This window comes from Echinops telfairi, unplaced genomic scaffold, assembly GCF_000313985.2.
Source record: "Echinops telfairi isolate 266 unplaced genomic scaffold, ASM31398v2 ScPeMD7_4;HRSCAF=17, whole genome shotgun sequence".
Taxonomy (NCBI): Eukaryota; Metazoa; Chordata; class Mammalia; order Afrosoricida; family Tenrecidae; genus Echinops; species Echinops telfairi.
The window spans coordinates 15,563,421-15,582,082 of record NW_022103900.1 but is presented as its reverse complement, the minus strand read 5'-3'; positions in this window follow the sequence as shown (position 1 = coordinate 15,582,082).

Genomic DNA, 18,662 nt, shown 5'->3' with positions numbered 1-18,662 from the left:
AAATTACATGATAGAATTTTGTAAGAGAAATAACTTCATTGCAAATACCCTTTTAAAACAACATACAACTGTACATGTGGACCTCACTAAGTGGAACACATAGAAATCAAGTGATAGGGACAACTGTGGGACAGGTCACCAACTGTTCATTTGTAAGTTTAAGTTGAAGCTGAAGAATTTCAAACAAGTCCACCAGAGTATATTCCACTTAAAATTTGAGATTTTCTCAAGAATAGATTTTGCACATTGAATAATAATGATTGAAGACCGGATGAGCTATCAAGAACACATACATGAAGAAAAGGAAAGATCATTAAAAGACAGGGGAGAAAAAAAGAAAAGACCAAAGTGTATGTCAGAAGAGACTCTGAAATTTGCCCATAATCACAGAGCAGCTAAGGCAATTGGAAGGAGTTTTGAAGACAAAGAGCTGAACAGAAAACTTCCCGGGGCAGCTTGAGAAGACAAAGTAAAGTATGAGAACGACATATGTAAAGATGTGGCGTTAGAAAGCCCAAAGGGAGGGACACACCCCGCATATCACAAGTTGAAGGAAATGAGGGGAAAAATGAAACATGTGAGTTGAAATACTGAAGGATTGTATGGACAAAATAGTGAATGATGCAGAAGGCATCAAAAGAAGATGGAAGATATAGCTAGAACCACCTTACCAAAAATAATTGGTTGGTGTTCAACCTTTAACGAGGTAGCATATGATCAAGAAAAGATAGTATTGAAGGGAGACATCCACGGTGGACTGAAAGCATTAGTGGAAAAGACTCCAGGAGTTGACAGGAATAAATATTTCAGAAAACGAACGCAGTTCTGGAAGCACTCACCTGTCTATGCAAAGAAACCTCGAAAATAGCTACCTGGCCTATTCACTGGAAGAGATCCATACCTGCGCCCCTTTCCAGGAAAGGTGACCCAAGAGAATGCAAAAATGATAGAACAATATCATTAATATCACATGCCAGTAAAAGTTTGCTGAAGATAATTAAACGAGACTGCAGCAATACATTGACAAGGAGCTGCTAGAATTCAAATTGGATTCAGAAAAGGACCTGAAACCAGGGACATTGCTGACATCTGATGAACCTTAGCTCAAAGTAGAGAATACCAGAAAAATGTTTACCTGTGTGGTATAATCTATGCAAAGGCATTAAACTGTCTGCACCTTAACAAACTTCGGTAACATGGTGAAGAACAGGACTTATGGAGCACGTCATCATGGTCATGTGGGTCTTGTACAGGGAGGCAGTTGTATGAACAGAACAAGGAAACACGGCATGATTTAAAGTCAGCCAAGTGTTATATGAAGGTTGTATCCACTCATCATACTTGTTCAGTCTGAATGCTGAACAAATCGTCTGAGAAGCTGGACTACATGAGGAGGAATGGGGCATCAGGATGGGAGGAAGGCTATTAACAACCTGCCATGTGCAGGTGACACAACCTTGCTTGCTAAAAGGGTAGGATTTGAAGCACTTGCCGATGATGATCAAGGATTTCAGCCTTCTATATGATTGTAACTCGATGTAAAGAAAAGCAGAATCCCAACAACTGGACTAATAAGTAATATAATGAAAAATGGAAAACATGGAAATTGTCAAGGATTTTATCTTTGGATTCACAATCAATGCTCATGGAAGCAGCAGTCAAGAGCTCAAACTATGTTCTGCATTGAGTATGTCTGCTATACAGGACCTCTTTAAAGTTTTAAAGAGCGAAGATATCACTTTGAGTACTAATGTGCACCTGACCTCAGCCATGGTATTTTCAATGATCCAGTATACATGTGAAGTTGGACATCGAATAAGGAAGATCAAGATGCCTTGGACTTATGGCACAGGTGGAGAATCTTGAAAGTACCACGGACCACCAAAAGAACAAGCAAATCTGTCTTGGGAAAGGTACAGCTCAAAGGCTTCTGAAAAGCAAGGGTATTGAGTGAGTCCCTTGGACATTTATCAGGAGTGACCAGCTCTGGAAAAGGACATCATGCTTGGTAAAGGGGAAGGGCAGCCGACATGAGAAAGATCCTCCAAGAAGATTCATTGCCACAGTGGCTGCAACAATGGGCTCAGACCCAGCAACAGCTGTAAGAATGACAGAGGGCCAAACCGTGTTTAGTTTTGTCGTACATGGGGCATCATGCGCTGGCCTTGACTTTATGACTCCTTACTATAGCAAACATAGAGTCAGGAGTTACCTAACAACAACCCAGGGATGACAAATGATAAGCACGGGACTACATCCTTGACACACCCTGCTTCCTGCCCCTTCCTTCGAACATCTTATCCTTCCTGAAGCCTAGCTCAAATAAACCCTTTCTGTGAAGCCACCCCTGACTTTATCAGCTAAAATGAAGGTGTTTTCCAAGATATGCTTGACATCATAACTACGTACGTAGTCATCATTCTGTATGAATTTTTTATTTCCTTTTTTGATACAAGAAAAATAATACTGTCAAGTAACCAAAAGTGGTCATTCAAGGATGCAAATGTCAATCTTTATTTACCTCAGAAGGAACAGAGGGTTTTTATTGCTGTTGCTTTATCGTTCTCCTTTGGTGGGTAGGGCTAGGACCATTGGGCTCTGTGAGGTCACCAGATATAAATTTGAGGTAGTCTCTTTTTTTTTTTTTTTTTGAGGTAGTCTCTTTATGGACCTCTCTTTTTCACTAAATGATATCAAGCCCCTTATATATTTTATGATTTCATCCATTGCCTCTGTTACCTGGAGGAGTCAGAATTGATTGGGGCACCCAGTAACAACAACAACAACATCATATTATAACTTCTGTGAGTTAAAATAATAATTCCTGAGTTTAAATTTTTTTAGTGCTTTATCATTGTTATTCTTTGATGTTGTTTGTTTGTTCATTTTCTTTATTTCTTTTGCAATAAATGGCACGGGGCCATATCTGAACTCCTCTCACTTCCCTATTGCCAAGATACAAAGGTGAGACATGCCCCCTCTTGCTATCTCTCTTTACCAATTCTAAAACCAAGAGTCCCTCTTACGACACCCCTTTATATGCTGGGTTCAAGAATTCATTGCAAGGGGCCCCACAGTCTCTGGTGCCTCTGGTCTTGATCTCTCCCACTTCAGACAGAGATCTGGAACATGCTGTAGGCTCTTTATCTCTGTCAGGTGACTCTCATACACAGAGGAATGGCTTTGGTGGAGGTGTGGTTTTTATCTTCCAGCAGACCATCTTTCCCAAGGAAACTTACACTCTCTAGTGGGGTCTAAAGATACTCCCAAGAGAACAAAGGGTATCACTTGGTTCATAAGGTCAAGACTTAACCCCCCCTTAATCCTGTCCATGAATGCGGCAGAGAATTCCCTCCAAGATAGGATTATAGACAGGCATAGAGCCTAGAATTATAATACATCACATAAGGAATTATGGCTAGAATGGTCATATTAATTTATAGCTCACGTAAACTTTTTTTTAATTGTGAAGTAGATGACCGTTTACAGAAAAAAAAATCAATTTGGCATTCAACAATCCGTACACATGCTGTTTCATCTCATTGATCGCCATCGCTACAATTGTAGCTTCACTAGCTCACCTCCTTCCTGCGTTTCCTGTTTCCTTCATTCCTCACCTTTCTATCCTGGAGTAATGCTGCCCTTTGATCTCCACTGTTTAGTTAGTCTAAGGTCTGCCTAGCTCACTAGTGCTACTGTTCCCCTTACACACCTATCTGCTGTGTGCCTGCAAGTTGAGCCCTGGTGGTGAGCTCATTTCTAGACTTGACAGTGACTAAGGGTTATTCGTCTCTGGGACCCCACCGGCTTCTGTCTGACCGGTGAGCCTGGTTCCTTTTTGTGATTTTGAGTTTTCTTTCACTTTTTTCGCCCACAATCCCTGGCATTCTAAAGTGATCCTTTTAGAGCAGTTGGTAGTGATAGCCAGGCACCCTCTAATTCTGTTTTCAGGGTGATGGAGACTGATGTTTTGGGGGTTCAGTGAACCCTCGTTTATCGCGGTTAATCGGTTCTAGACCCTACCGTGATAAATGAAATTCCGTGAAGTAGGATTCCTTATTTGTAAATCAAATATTTTCGCAGTTAGAGCATAGAGGACATGAAAAACACCCTTTAGTCACCATTACACTCGTATTACCCAATTTATTAAACGAAAAAGGGAAAATACAGTAAAACATTTTGGACGTTACAATGATCATTTATTATTTATTATATTATTTATGGCATCAAGCGTGTACAGTATGAGCCAATCAGTGGCAGTAATGACAGAGCATGCGCTGTTACGCAAAAACCGCGATAGAGAGAAGCCGCGGAAGTTGAAGCGCGAAGTGGCGAGGGTTCACTGTTCATTAGTTCATCGAAGTAATTGTTTCCACGTGTCTTTGATTTCCACCACTCTTCTTTTCTCCAGGTCGGGAAGGACCAGTCGTTACTCACAAGCTTTGAAGACTCCAGTTGCTGTCCGTTGAAGTAGGATCTAGAATATTGTCTCTGTGGACCCACTCACTCACTGCTGTAGATTTGATGCTGACTCATAGCTTTGTGTGCTATGGTCAATGCTATGCCAATTGACCCGGGTGTCCTCTGAGCTGTGGTACTGAGCAACTCCTTTCCTCCAAGTGTTTGGTTGTCTAAAAAGTCTTCATCATTGTACTCCTGGAGCTCCACCACATTTATGGGTATGTTTGCCGCAAAGGTAAATATCATGTACAAACGTCCTCTATCAAACCTTTATAAATTTGTGGGTGTACTCTCTCGCTCCCTTCCACAGCCATGTAACCCGTATGTCTTTCCATGCATCTATTTGCAGATTGTGATTATAACAGTATTTACCTCCCTCATCTGCTTTTAACATTTTCCCTCTTCCCAGTGTTTTCTATCACCTTGATTATTCATGCATTCATCTATCTATCTATCTATCTATCTATCTATCTATCTATCTATCTAGACCCCTCTCTTATTTTTTTATCGGCTTACTCATCTCTCAAGGTAACATGTGGTAAGCCTCTAGCCAGTAATTTATCTTCCATTTCCCTCTCATTCTTTGTAACCATGAAAGAATATTTATTTTAGTGTGAAGACCTTTTCTTGTATTTTTACAGTCATGATCTCATACAAATATTTGTGATTAAAAATTTTTGTGATTAACTAATTTTACTCAGCATAATGTACTTCTTGCTCATCATGTTATGAGGTATTTGGAAGACTCACCATTATTTTTTAACTTTGGGTAGTATTCTATTATATGCCTCTATCATTGTTTATTTATCTTTTTAAGGTTGTTTCCATCCTTTTGTTATTGTGAAGAGTGTTGTAATGGGTATGGGTGTGCACATATCTCTTTGGGTCTTATTTTGAGAATGCTAGGACTCATTTCTCTAAGATATATATACATCAACTATTGAGATTGCTCGAGCATAGGGGAAGGAGCTATAGAGGAGTAGTGGGTTACAAATTGGACTGCTACTGCTACTGCAGTAGTTACATAATTTCATGTCAACTTGCTAAATAAGTATAGGGGTGGAGTCTAGCCTGTCAATCAGGTCACAGCCCGATGATGCCTTCTTGTGGGCATGGCCTTCCCATGAGGATTCTGGGAACTTCCTCTCTCTTGATTCTGCTATCAGAAGAGGCGGGCCACACTTGCTCTGCCTTGGTCTTCCTGTTGACAAGCCATGGGAGACTTGCTGGGCCCTACTTCACTTTCCTACTATTGAGACTCAGAAAACTGGAGGAGCCAAGTGGAGACCCGCACTAGGGCTGAGATGCTTCCACCACCACTGGATTCACAAGACTCTTTACCCACCGACCTGTGATCTTCCTGCATTTGACATCATTGCAAGTGTTGCGTGAGTCTGAAGAGGAATTTATAGACTAGTATCAGACGTATGGGTTAATATTGAACATACAGACTTGATCTGGACTGGGCTGAGATGTTTTCTCAATATATAAAGGTTCTCTCTTACACATGTATTAATGTCTCTGGATTTATTTCTCTAGTCAACCCTGCCTAACACAGCCACTCGAACCCCCCAGCTGCTCTAAGGGAGAGAGTGAGGCTTTCTGCGCCCATAAGGATTTACAGCCTCGGAAGCCCACAGGAGCAGATTTGTTTGGTCTTATACAGTGGTTATGAGTTGGAATGGACTCTGGGGCGGTGAATTTGGTGTGGTTTTGGTTTGGTGCCACATGCTATTTCCATTTCCAACTTTTACAGGAAGCTCTAAACTGCTTTCCAGAGAGTCTGCACCATTTTATAATGACGTATACACACACCAATGACGTATGACAGTTCCAGTCTTGCCACACTCTAGTATCTGCTGTTTCCTGTGGTTTTTGCCTTTGGATAGTAATGTTCAGGTGAGATGGTATCTCCCTGCTGCCTTGATTTCATCTCTCTAATGGCTAATCATTGGGGAGCATTTCTTCATATGTTTGCCGGCCACCCGAATGTCTTCTTCAGTGAAGTGTCTGTTTATGCCCTCTCTCCATGTTCACCAATGTAATTTCTGTCTTTGTTGTGGAGGCATTGACATTTTCTGTCACTTTTTTACTTAATCCCTTGCCCGGTGTATCTTTGGCATAAAACGTCCCCAGTCTGTGGGTTTGTTCTCTTTTTACTATTTTGGTAAAATCTTCTGATGCACAGGAATGTCTCATTTTCAGAGGGTCCCGATCAGCTAGTCTGCCTTCTGCTGTTGTGGGTTTGAAGTGATGTTGGGGAGTGTATTTGTGCCATGCTATATGGTGCCTCAATTTGCCCCAATTTTTTCATTGGTAATCTCCATAGTGTTAGGTCTGACATCTATATTTTTGAGTCATCTTGAGTTTGTTTTTGTGTGTGGTTGGAGGTACGGGTCCTGTTTCATTCTTCTATAAATGGTTATCCAGTTTCACCATTTGTTAAAGAGACCTTCTCTGTTATTTAATGCATTTCAGTCCTTTGTCCAAGATCCTGTGTTCGTGTGGATTTACTTCTGGGCTCTCAATTCTTTATACTGATGTATGTGTCTGTTTCACCAACACAGTGGCTCTGTAGTGGGCTCTGAGATTGGAAAGCGATTGGAAAGCGATTGGAAAGAGGCCTCCTACTTAGTTCTTCTTCTTTAGTCGTATTTTGCTTATCCAGGGTCTTTCCTTTCAGTGTAACATTGGTGAATAGTTTTCCCATCTTTTTAAAAGGGAATATTGGAATCTGGATTGAGACTGCATGATTTCTGTAGATTTCCTTGGGGAGCATTAATATTTTCATGACAGTAGGTTTCTCTATCCATGCACAACTGAGTACTTTAATCATTCCAGGACAAATATCACAGTCCTGGAAGCTACTATGTCCTATAGGATTACTAAGTCTGAATCAACTTGATGGCAGCAGGCTTGGTTTCCCAGGTCTGCTCTCTGGCCTTGTGCAGCCTGAGGAAAATTCTCCAACAGAAACACAGGCACGGGCACCAGAATGAATGTCAGCCCTCAGCGTTCAGATGGGATCTGTGTGCAGCATTCTCATTAGGCTCTACAGGCCTATTAGGAGAGGTCGCTCAGCAGGCACCTTTGTGAGCCATTCAACTAATCAGGTCCCCTCTCTTTTGGATTCTGAGTATGAGAAAGTCAGAGAGTTTGCAAGAAGCCATGAGACAGCAGTATTCAAGAGCAAGAAGCAGAAGAGAAACTGAGTTGGAGAGGATAGAAGCAAAGGGCGTAGGAGTCATATTCTTTGTGTTGGCGGTGTGCCCTGATCCAAAGAGCCTGTACATCAAATCCAGAGTGTTTGCCTTGCTGTCAGGGACTCTTGAGGTAGATATGCTTTTGCCTTGCTTGCACATAGTCCTTTAGTTTGAGTCTACCAGTATCCTACTTATATCAGGCAGCATAGATATGGTTTTGGATACGATTTATTGTCCCAGAGTATTGGAGAAAACTATCACCCATATTATCATGATCTTGTTTTGGAAAAAATGCATAGTTGCTTATCCTAGAAAAGATTAACTTTGAGTTTTCTTTTTGCACTTTACTTTTGGACTAATGCTTTTTTTTGTAAATTAAATATAGTTATTTTAGCAGTTTTCTCTGAAATCTTTTATTATAATGCAACATCCACAAAATTTATCATGTTAACCACTTTAAAATATATCATTCAGACACATTAAACCCATCCAATTGCATAACAATCATGACTTTCTATTTCTTGATCTTTTTCATTATCCCAAACAGAATTTCTTTTCCCATTAAACAGTAACTTCCCATTATGCCTTCCTTCCAGCCTACAATAACCTCTAGTCTGCTTTCACTATCTATAAACTTGCCTATTCTAGATACTTCACATATATGGAATCATACAATAGTTGTTCTTTGTGTTTGGCTCATTTTACTTTACATAATGTCTTCCAGGTTTATCCATGTGTGGTATGTATGAGAACTTGATTTTGTTTGATGCCTGCATCAGAGGGCCATTGGAGCTAAATGCCACAGGTTGTTTATCATTAGTGTGTTGATGGATACTTTAAATGTTTGTCACTTGGCTAGTGTACAAATATCTGTTTAAGTCTCTGCTTTTAATTCCTTGGGGTATATGTTAGGTTGTATTTTCTACAAAAACAAAACTGGTGTCACATATGTGAAAGAAAGGACTTTATCTCAAGAAGGTGGCTGAACCAAGTCCAAATCAAGTCCATTGGTCCGATGCTGGCTGGAACCCTCTTTGGACTCATGCAGCTGCAAGTGGATGAAGCAGGAAGGTAAAGCAGGGAGGTGAGAGGTCAAAGGCTGTTGGGTCCAGAGTCACATGGATCTAAGGTCTGCAGGAACATGACAGAGCGCCATGACTTCTAGGGTTGGCAGGCTGCATGCATTGCCGATCCCAGAGGTAGACATACAATCCAGGCAAGCAGGAAGGTCTTCAAGCAAGAGAGAAGTTCTCAGTGCCTCTCTTATCAAAAAGCCACATGCCCAATGAGGCATCACCCTACTGATAGGCTGGATTCACCTGTACTATGCACCATCAAGTTGACATCAAATCTAACTACGTGTACTCACCCGAAGGATCTTCATCCTTCTGTCAGCGAAAAATAGAACTTGGGAAGGTACTGAAAAATTCCACCTCCCTCTCCCCCCTAAAAAAACCCTATCCCTGCAAAAAAAAAAAACAACCCTTCCCCCTGGAACTCACTGCATGGACTCACAGTGATTCTATAGTGATTCTATAGAGCAGCAAAATAGAACTGCTCTTCTGTGTTTCCAAGACCGCATCTGAACATATGTGATGATTCTTACTTGTGGCAGGGAATTCAACTTCTCTAATCAATCAACATCTTCACAACCAACACGTATACGTGCACACACACATACTGGCCAGCCAACCACAAAGCCACGGTCATCAGGTTGATTCTGATTCATAGTGACCCCATAGTACACAGGGGAATTGCTCCGTAGGGTGTCTGATCCTGTAAAGATTTACAGTCTCCCTCAGAGTGGCTTGAGGGTTTGAATCACTGACCTGATTATTAGGAGCCCCAAACTTACCCCACTGAGCCACCGCAAATGCAAATCTAGCCCCTCTGACTCTCTTTCACTTTTTCTTATACTGTACTTTTCTCCACATTTTTTTTCCTATTTGAAACACTCTATTTTTTTTTCCTGTTTGAAACACTCTTCTTCCTGTCTGGGATTAAATTTCACTTCCTCACAAACAGTTTTCTTGGGTCTTTCTACCATGGGTTCTTATACTTCCTCTTGAGTGCACTTAACACACTATATTATGATCGAGTGTTTGATGGTATCTCCCAATTCAATAACTTCTGTGAGGCAAAATATATATTTATGTTGCTCACCATTAAACCTGTAAGGTTTGACCCAATAAATGCCTGGCATATATGTATTAGGTTATCAATAAATACTTACTGGATGGGTGAATGAGTTTTCCTTGATGGGATGACTACAGGAATATTTAATAACTTTTTCTATTAGCCTCTCTACTTAACTACACTGGAGTCCACCCTGAACTGTCAAGTTAGTGACAATCCTGGTCACTGTGAGCACGATGCTTTCCCTACATCTCCTAAATGTTGCTGTTGCCTGATGTCGTCGAGTCAGTTCTGAATCATGACCCTGTGCACAACAGAAATGAGCCTTCCCAGTCCTGTGTGATTCCCACAATCGTTATGTTTGCCCCCCGCAGGTCAGTCACTTACCCAGGCACTTGTCTTGTGGAGGGCAGTCCTCTTTCTTGCTGTCCCTCTGCTTTACCAAGCATGAGGTCCTTCTCAGGGACTGGTATCTCCCAGGAACATGTCCAATGTACATGGGAAAAAGTCTCACCCTGCCCCACAAGAGACAGAGCATTCTTGTTGTACTTCTTACAAGACAGACTGTTCTCTTGGCAGTCCACAGTACTTCCCATATTCTTTGCCAATAACATAACTCAAATGTCCAACTTTCACATATATATGAGACAATTGAAAAATACCATAGTGGGGGTCAGACATACCTTAGTGCTCAAAGTAATGTCTTCTTCTGGCAACACTTTAAGAGGTTTTGTGCAACAGATTTACCTAAGGCCGTGCATCCCTGACCTCTTGACTACTGCTTCCATGGGCATAGGTTACAGATACAAGCAAGATGAAATCTTTGACAGCTTCAATTTTTGTCCTCCCACTTATTGTGAAGTTATTGATTGGTTCAGTTGTGAGGTTTTTTTCTTTTTCACATTGAGTTGTAATCCACACTGGAGGCTGCAATCCTTGATCTTCATCAGCAAGTGCTTCAAGTCCTCCTCACTTTCTCTAGTCAACCTGGACTAATACAGAACATTAATTTTAACTTTCACATTTAGGTATTTGACCCATTCTGAGTTAATTTATGTGCCTGGTGTGAAGTATAGAACTCAGTATATTTTTCTTTATTTAAATATCTGGCTTTGCCCGCATCATTTGTCAAAGAGACAGCACAGACTTTGACGCTTTGAGAAGAGGATCAGCTGATGCAGAGGATGGATTGACTCCTGAGTTCCCAGTTCTTTTCCATTCACCTGCGTGTTGGCCATTGAGCAGCACCAGGCTGTTTTGATTACTATGACTATACTACTTTGAGCACTAAGGTAAAATTACTACTATAGTAATTTTTGTTTGTTTGTTTCTACAATACTTTTTTTTAATCTTTAACTCTTTTTTTTTTACTATAAATTAGGTGAAGGTTTACAGAGCAGATTGCCAGTATTCCACTCAACAACTCATCAAATGCCCTGTTGCCTTGCCCTGTTTCCATATTTGCCCCATCTAGCATGGCTTTTTATGACAAGCCAAAAAAGCAAACTCATGACTTTGAGTTGACTTGTGACTCACATTGACCCCATGGGACAGAGCAGAATGGCCTCTTAGGGTTGCCAAGGCCGTCAATCGTTGCAAAGGCAGACAGCCACATGTTTCTCCCACGGAGCCACGAGTAGATTTGAACCATTGACATTCTGGTCAGCAGACAGCACTTTAACAATTGTGCCACCATAGTAATAACTGAATACCTTAAACATAAAGTCACAACAATGGGCATGATTCCCTTCAAGGGAACTAGATAATCAAATTTAGTCACCTGAATATGCCAGGTGAGATGACTGAATTTTTTAAATCAATAACCTCATCCCTCTGTGATTTTCATGATACATCATGGGTGGCCCTAAGGGACAATTTTAGCAGTGCCTCGGTACCTCACTGGTAGTGCTAGTTTCAGAGTGGGCAGAGGCAATTGCTTACACTGAGTGATCTAGTGCCAATTTTGGGGACACAAACACCTGGGCATTTCATTTTTCTCCCAGTTCCCACATTGTCATTTTCTTATACTAAGTACATGGGAGTTGTTGAAATGCAGCGAGCATCAGGAAAGGATAGCTCTCACCATCGAAAACCCTCGGCCAGTCCTCCTTACTTGCTCATGTGTTATGACGTTCTTAAAGAATTATGAAATGGCAGTTCCGCAAAACAATGACTTCTTACAATCTAGGACAACTCTCAGACCTTCTGTGTCAGCTGTGAGGCATTCTGGGAAGAAAATTTGAAAATCATGATATTTAATCAGATAAACTTAAGTTAGCATAAGAACGGCCCAGTTAGTGATACTGAGTGGTAGTTTGTTGGTTGTTTTCCTCCTGAGACCTGGCAACGTTACCTCTGTAGCTCATATTTTAAAGAAATGTATTGGTAGTATTAGTAGCACTAGTGGCACCGTGGTTATTAGTTGGGTTACTAACTGAAAGGCCAGCAGTTCTAAACCACCAGCCACTCTGCAGGAGAAAGATGATTTCTACTCTAGTAAAGACTTACAGTCTCAAAAACACATACAGGCAGTTCTACTCTGTCCTATATAGTGACTATGAGTCAGCGTTGACTCAACGGCAGTGAGTTTGGTCTGGTTTTCTCCTAAGTAATGATTAGGTACTAATGAGATCAGAGAATGGGAAATTGGCTAATGAAGCCTTATAGCATGTGAAAAACGAAAACAAACCAGTTAATTTTATAGTCCAGTGCAGATGTAGCTTTAGAATGGCTGATAATGATGTCGCACTGGGTCAGATAGCTGTACTCAAACTGTAGCACACACCCTTCCAGGACTAAGACACAAAGCTTCCAGCTTGAGTAGTGTATTGAAGGCTTAATGAGTCATGAAGACATGACTATATTACAATTCTTGAAGAAGCAATAATACATATTAATTAATATTTATTCAGAGCCTAGGCTATGCCTTGCTTTTCTTATCTACAAAACGGGGATAATCTCAAAAAGTCTTTTGGCTGCAGGTGGATGGCACCATGCAGGAAGACAGCAACTTGGCCAACTGGAAGAGATTCATATTTGTACCCGTTCCCAAGAAAAGTGATCCAACAGAATGTGAAAATTATAGGACAATATATCATTGATATCACACGGAAGTAAAATTTTTCTGATGATCATCCAAAAAACGGTTGCAGGAGTCCATTGGCAGGGTGCTGCCAGAGGTTTAGGATGGATTCAGAAGAGGATGTGAACAAGGGATAGCGCTGTGATGTCAGATGGATTTGGGTCGAAAGCACAGAGTACCAGAAAGGTATGCAAAGGCATTCGGCTATGTGGATCATAACAAACTGTGGCTAGCCTTGAGAAGGAGGGGGATTCCTCAACACCTCATTGTGCTCTTGCTGAACTTGGACATGGATCAAGAGGCAGTTGTACAAACAGAGCAGGGGCATACTGCGTGATGTAACATTAGGAAAGGAGCGAAACTGGGTTGTATCCTCTCACCACACTTATTCAGTCTGTATGTGGAGCAGATTACCAGTGAAGCTAGATTCTATGAAGAAGGATTCGGCCTCAGGATTGGAGGGAGGCTTATGAACCACCTGAGCTGTTCAGACGATACACCTTGCTTGCTGAACGTGAGGAGGACTTGATGCAATCACTGATGAGCATCAAGGATTGCAGCCTTCAGTATGGATTACCAGGTAGTCCAAAATTCTCACAAATGGCCCAAAAGGTCACATCACGATAAAGGAAGAAGGCGTTAAAGTTGTCAAGGATTTCATCTTGCTTAGATTTACAATTAATGCTCATGGAAGCAGTAGTCAAGAGATCAAATGATACACTGCATTGGGCAAATTTGCTACCCAAGACCTTTAAAATGTTGAAAAGCAAGGATGTTACTTTGAGAACTAAGATGTACCTGACCCAAGCCATGGTATTTTTAGTAGTCTCACATGCAAATGAAAGTTAGATATTGAATGTGGAAGACTGAAGAAGAATTGATGCGTTTGAATTATGGTGCTGGTGAAGAATATTGAAAATACAAGGGACTGTCAAAAGATCCAACAAATCTGTCTTGGAAGATGTACGGCCAGAATGTTCTTTAGAAGCAAGGATGGGGACTTCGTCTCATGTACTTTGGACATGTTATCAGGAGAGACTGGTCCGTGGAGAAAGGCATCATGCTTGGTAGTGTCAAAGAGGAATGTTTGACCAGATGGATTGACACAGTGGCTGTACCAATGGGCTCAAACAGAACAGCTGTGAGGATGGTGCAGGACTGGGCAGCGGTTCCTTCTGCTGTGCCTGGGGGCGCTGCGAGTTGGAACTGACTGATGGTCAGTTACCGCGGCAACGAGCCAGGATGAAACTGGGATCATCCGGTCTCAATAGAGGGGAAGGCAGGGTTCAATCCATCATGCCGGCATGAGACAATGGTTTATCTTCTGTATTCCCCTCTTCTCCTTTTACATGTCCCAGTGTGTCTGCCTTCTTTAAGCCATTTGCTTAAAACAAAACAAACAAAAACACCCCTTTATTGTGATCAGGTGAAGGTCTACAGAGCAGCTCATCATTTTTGTATTAACTTCTCAAACCTCCCAAAGTCTTGCCAGTTTGCATCATTTTTGGCTCATCTCCCTGGTATTGGAGATGCTCTCCCCCTTCACCCAAGGTAATACTTGTCTACCTACTGGGCATGGCTTCCCTCTTCTGCCTTAGTCACGCCATTTGTGTTTTTTTCTGGGAGCAAAGTGGCCTCTGCATATAAAAAGCTGCTCATAATCAGCCTGCTGTTCAAATTTCAATGAGTCAATGAGTTTTGATTATTTTCAAACACTTGTATGTGCAGTAGTCAATGGTCTCTGGAAAGTTGCCAATATAAATAATTTGGGAAGAGAATCAAGGTAAAAATATAAAATTCTGAAGTTATGAAGGGAAAAAAGTCATGGTACTGGCACTCTGTAAGGATTATCCTGAGACACAATAGTGCATTTTTCTATGAGAATAGCAGCACTCTATGGGAAGCTGTCAATGTCATCGCATATTTAAACCATTAAGTGCATATTTAAACCATTAAGTGCATATTTAAACTGCGCACATCACTTGCATTCATTTCATGGTTAATCAACTCAGTCTGAAATTGTTTGCCAAATAGTAATGGGATTTTCGTTAACAGCCAGATACTTAAATCACTAGACACCAAATTATGGAATAAAAAAATTTAATTCAGCATCCCAGGTCATTATCTGCTTAAAACAATATTGTATTGGGTCCTGGCACCTACCCTTAACAGCAGCTGTCTTTGTTTTGGGCCATTTTGGTGATCTTGGTAACTCTAGCATGATAAACTAATGATGCCAATTCTATTTTCATTTTAATTTTACATCGTAGATGGAGTGATTGACCTTTAACATAACAGATTTTCTGTTTCAGCCAGCCCCTAAACTGGAGCAGTCACAGTGGTGAAGGGGAGCAGGTGACATATTCTAGAACCATTTGGAAAGCATGTCGCCGTCCAGAAGTGGAGAGTGGGAGCTGAAGGGTCCATTCCAGGATTCCAAAGCCGCCAACTGAACATCTTAGAAGGAAGAGAGAAGAGGAGGCATAAAGATAGCCAAGAAGAACAAGGTTACAGCAGGGAGACCCAGGAGACACTCCTCAGGAGACAGTGCAGATCTATGGTCTCCAAACCTCTTGGATACATATTTATTATGTATCAAATAAAAAATTATGGAAAAACCCAAATATACTTATGTGTACTAGTGAATCATATGCATATTACCTTTCAATCCGTAGAGCAGCAACAGCCAACCATTGTAAACTATACCCCCCAAAACCCAGAATTTTTTTCAAAGCTATGTATTTAAACATTTTTACAAAACAAATTTATCACCTTCAAAGTACTCTCCTTTACACTTAATACATTTGTCAAATCTGCAATTCCCTTCTTGGAAACACTTTTCAAACTCATCTGTTTGGATGGCTGACAGCACCTCCCTCGTTTTGTTCTTCGCTCTTCTATGTCGTCCCATCATTGTCCTTCCATGTCTTTCTTCATTCGAAGAAACTGAAATAAGTCGCACTGAGTGAGGTCAGCTGAGTAAGGTGCATGGGCAAGAGAGGCATGCAGTTGTTGTTTTGCCAAACCTAGCACACTGAGATGGCTGCGTGAGTAGGTGCATGTCATGATGGCAAAACCAGTCCCCGTGTGCCACAAATCAGGTCTTTTTTGTTGAAAATTGTTATTTTTCTTTGCAGAGCCTCTAACTAGAAAGCTTGATTAACAGTCTGACCTGGTGGAACAAACTCCAAATGCACTAAGAGTTGACATTTTTGTCTGTTTGGGAATTTGATAGATGTTCACAGCAAGGCTTGTGATCAATCAATATTTCACCTTTTTGAAATGAGGAAGTCACTCAGATACTTGCATTTTCCCCACAGAGCTGCCACGTAAGCTGTGTTCAACATCACAACAGTGTCTGCAACATTTTCCCCAAGAAGGCAGCAAAATTTCACAGCCTCATAATGTTCTCTTAAATTGGCCATCACAAAAAATGAGGTTTGAGTGAAACTGCTTTTACGAACTAATTCACTGTGACCAGAGAGAACTTTTCCAAGTGACACCACTGGGTGCACTAACTCAGAGTGAGGGGCCTGATGCTCACCTCGTGGGGAAACTGCGTACTACTATGAAAACTCCACCCAGCTGAGCATTTTTCCATTTTTGGGGGTGGGGGGTACTTCCTCATATTTTGCCTCATTTTTATGTCCATGAGTAATCTATAATAAAGTGCTTGGTACCCACACATGCATACACATAGTCATCATTTATGAATTTAAATAAATTTGTAAATTTAAATAAATCAAGAGTTCTTGTAGTATTACCTAAACTTATAAATAAGAAAGGTGTGTTCTAGTTTAAAATGGCAGTGGTTTCCTTTGTAGTGACAATAATATAACAATGTGTTTTACAATCAATAGAAGTCTGAATGCTCCCCCCCACCCCCTCACACTGAAGCAAACCATTTTGTGTGGTCCACCTTGGAGAGATCTACAGTATCAAATCCCATGAAGAAATTAAATAAAATTTCTTAAAAATGGAAAAATGTTCATCAGCTTAAGCAACTAAGAAGCGTAGTGGAGCTGGCATTGTGGGTTACTCATTGGATGGCTATCTGCAAGGTCAGCGGTTTGAAACCAAGATAAGGCTTTCTACTCCTGTAAAGAGCTCAAGCCTCAGAAACCAATAGAGGCAGTTCTACCCTGACCTGTAGGGCTGCTAAGAGTCAGAATTGATTCCATGGCAGTGAGCAAGGCTTGTGGAAGGTTACAGTTACAGAGAAAGTCCCCAATCCATTTTGAATCACCACTGAATTTCCTTCTGACCATTCACAGGGTGATTAGCCTGGCCCTCCAGCAGAGTGCGTCAGAAAATGGATTGCTAGGCCACTCTGCTAGCCAGTCCAGGGAGGCGTGGCCTAGTTGCCTGAGCATGTCTTTGATGGAACTTTGAGGGACGGAGGCTGTATGGTCATGATGCATACCCTAATTGCTGTGGTCAGAGGGCCCTGAACCCAGTTTGTAAGTTTCTCTGTCTAGCATATCGTAGGGCAGGGGTGCTCAAACTTTTTAAGCAAGGAGCCAGTTCACTGTCCCTCAGACTTGTTGGAGGGCTGGACTGTAGTTTTTAAAAAAACTATGAACAAATTCCTATGCACACTGCACATATCTTATTTTGAAGTAAAAAACAAACTGGGCAAAAACTCCTGGCGGGCTGGCTAAATGTCCTTCCCGCGGGCCGTAGTTTGAGGATGCCTGTTGTAGGGGTTCCAGCCTGGTTCTCTTCTCAGTTCTCTAGTCCCCCTACGACTGTGAGGCATGGATCTGCCAACAACCGCGCGCGCGCACGCGTGTGTCACCATTACCTTTTCCCCTCCATGCTCTGTGCAAGCGCTCATGTTTCTGTAAATGCTGGGATGTCATGATGGTCCAGTCCCTACCGCCTGTGCCCGTGTTCTCCCGCATCTGGATGAGCTGTCTGAGTCTTCATGCGCTTTGAGACGTACTAAATGTTCTCTCTACATTTCATTTGGGATCTGAGGTCTCTTTTGTCTCCCTTAGGGGTGTGTGTGTGTGTGTGTGTGTGTGTGTGTGTGTGTACAGTATCAGAAGTGGAAAAGGAGAGAGCTAGATCCTACAGGTTCAAGAAATAAATCATAGCAAATACCCACCCACGCCATTGTGACACACAGTGATTCTGTCCCGTGGAGACCCTTGGGGACGGACTGAGCTGCTCCTTTGGGTTGTCAAGACGGAAACTTTTCATGGCATTTATGGCAGTAGTCCCATTTCCCACAGCCTCGGCTTTCTCCTGAGCAATGGCTGGTTGGTTTCAACTGCCAACCTTTCAGTTAACAACCCAATGCCTGTTCCATAGGGTCTCCAGGGCTTCTTTAACGAGCACTTCTACACGCTGGACACTGAGCTCAGTACTTCTCGTGCACACCTGAGAAGTTATGGTTGTTGTCATTAACCCTAAGAGACTCACAGGTCTGAATAACTTGGACTAGTCACACAGCTCAGAGGGGTGGGGTGGGGGGAGTGGGATGGGGCATGGGGAATCCGGAGAACTAGACTGTGAACATGAATCTAGGTCACTGCTGTAGGTCGAATTGTGTCTTCCAAAGAGATATGCTGAAATCCTAACCCTTATTCCCAGTGGCTGGGGCATGGTCTTGGTAGATGTAATCAAGTTAAGATGAGGTCATACTGGATTAGGACAGGCCCTGAAAGATAGCCAACTCAGGGAGCCCATCCCAAAAGGTGCAGTGTGTTATCACGTCTCCCACTGTGAAGTTAATTGGTAGAGATCCGTGACTACCTTCCAGGTAACTAAACTAA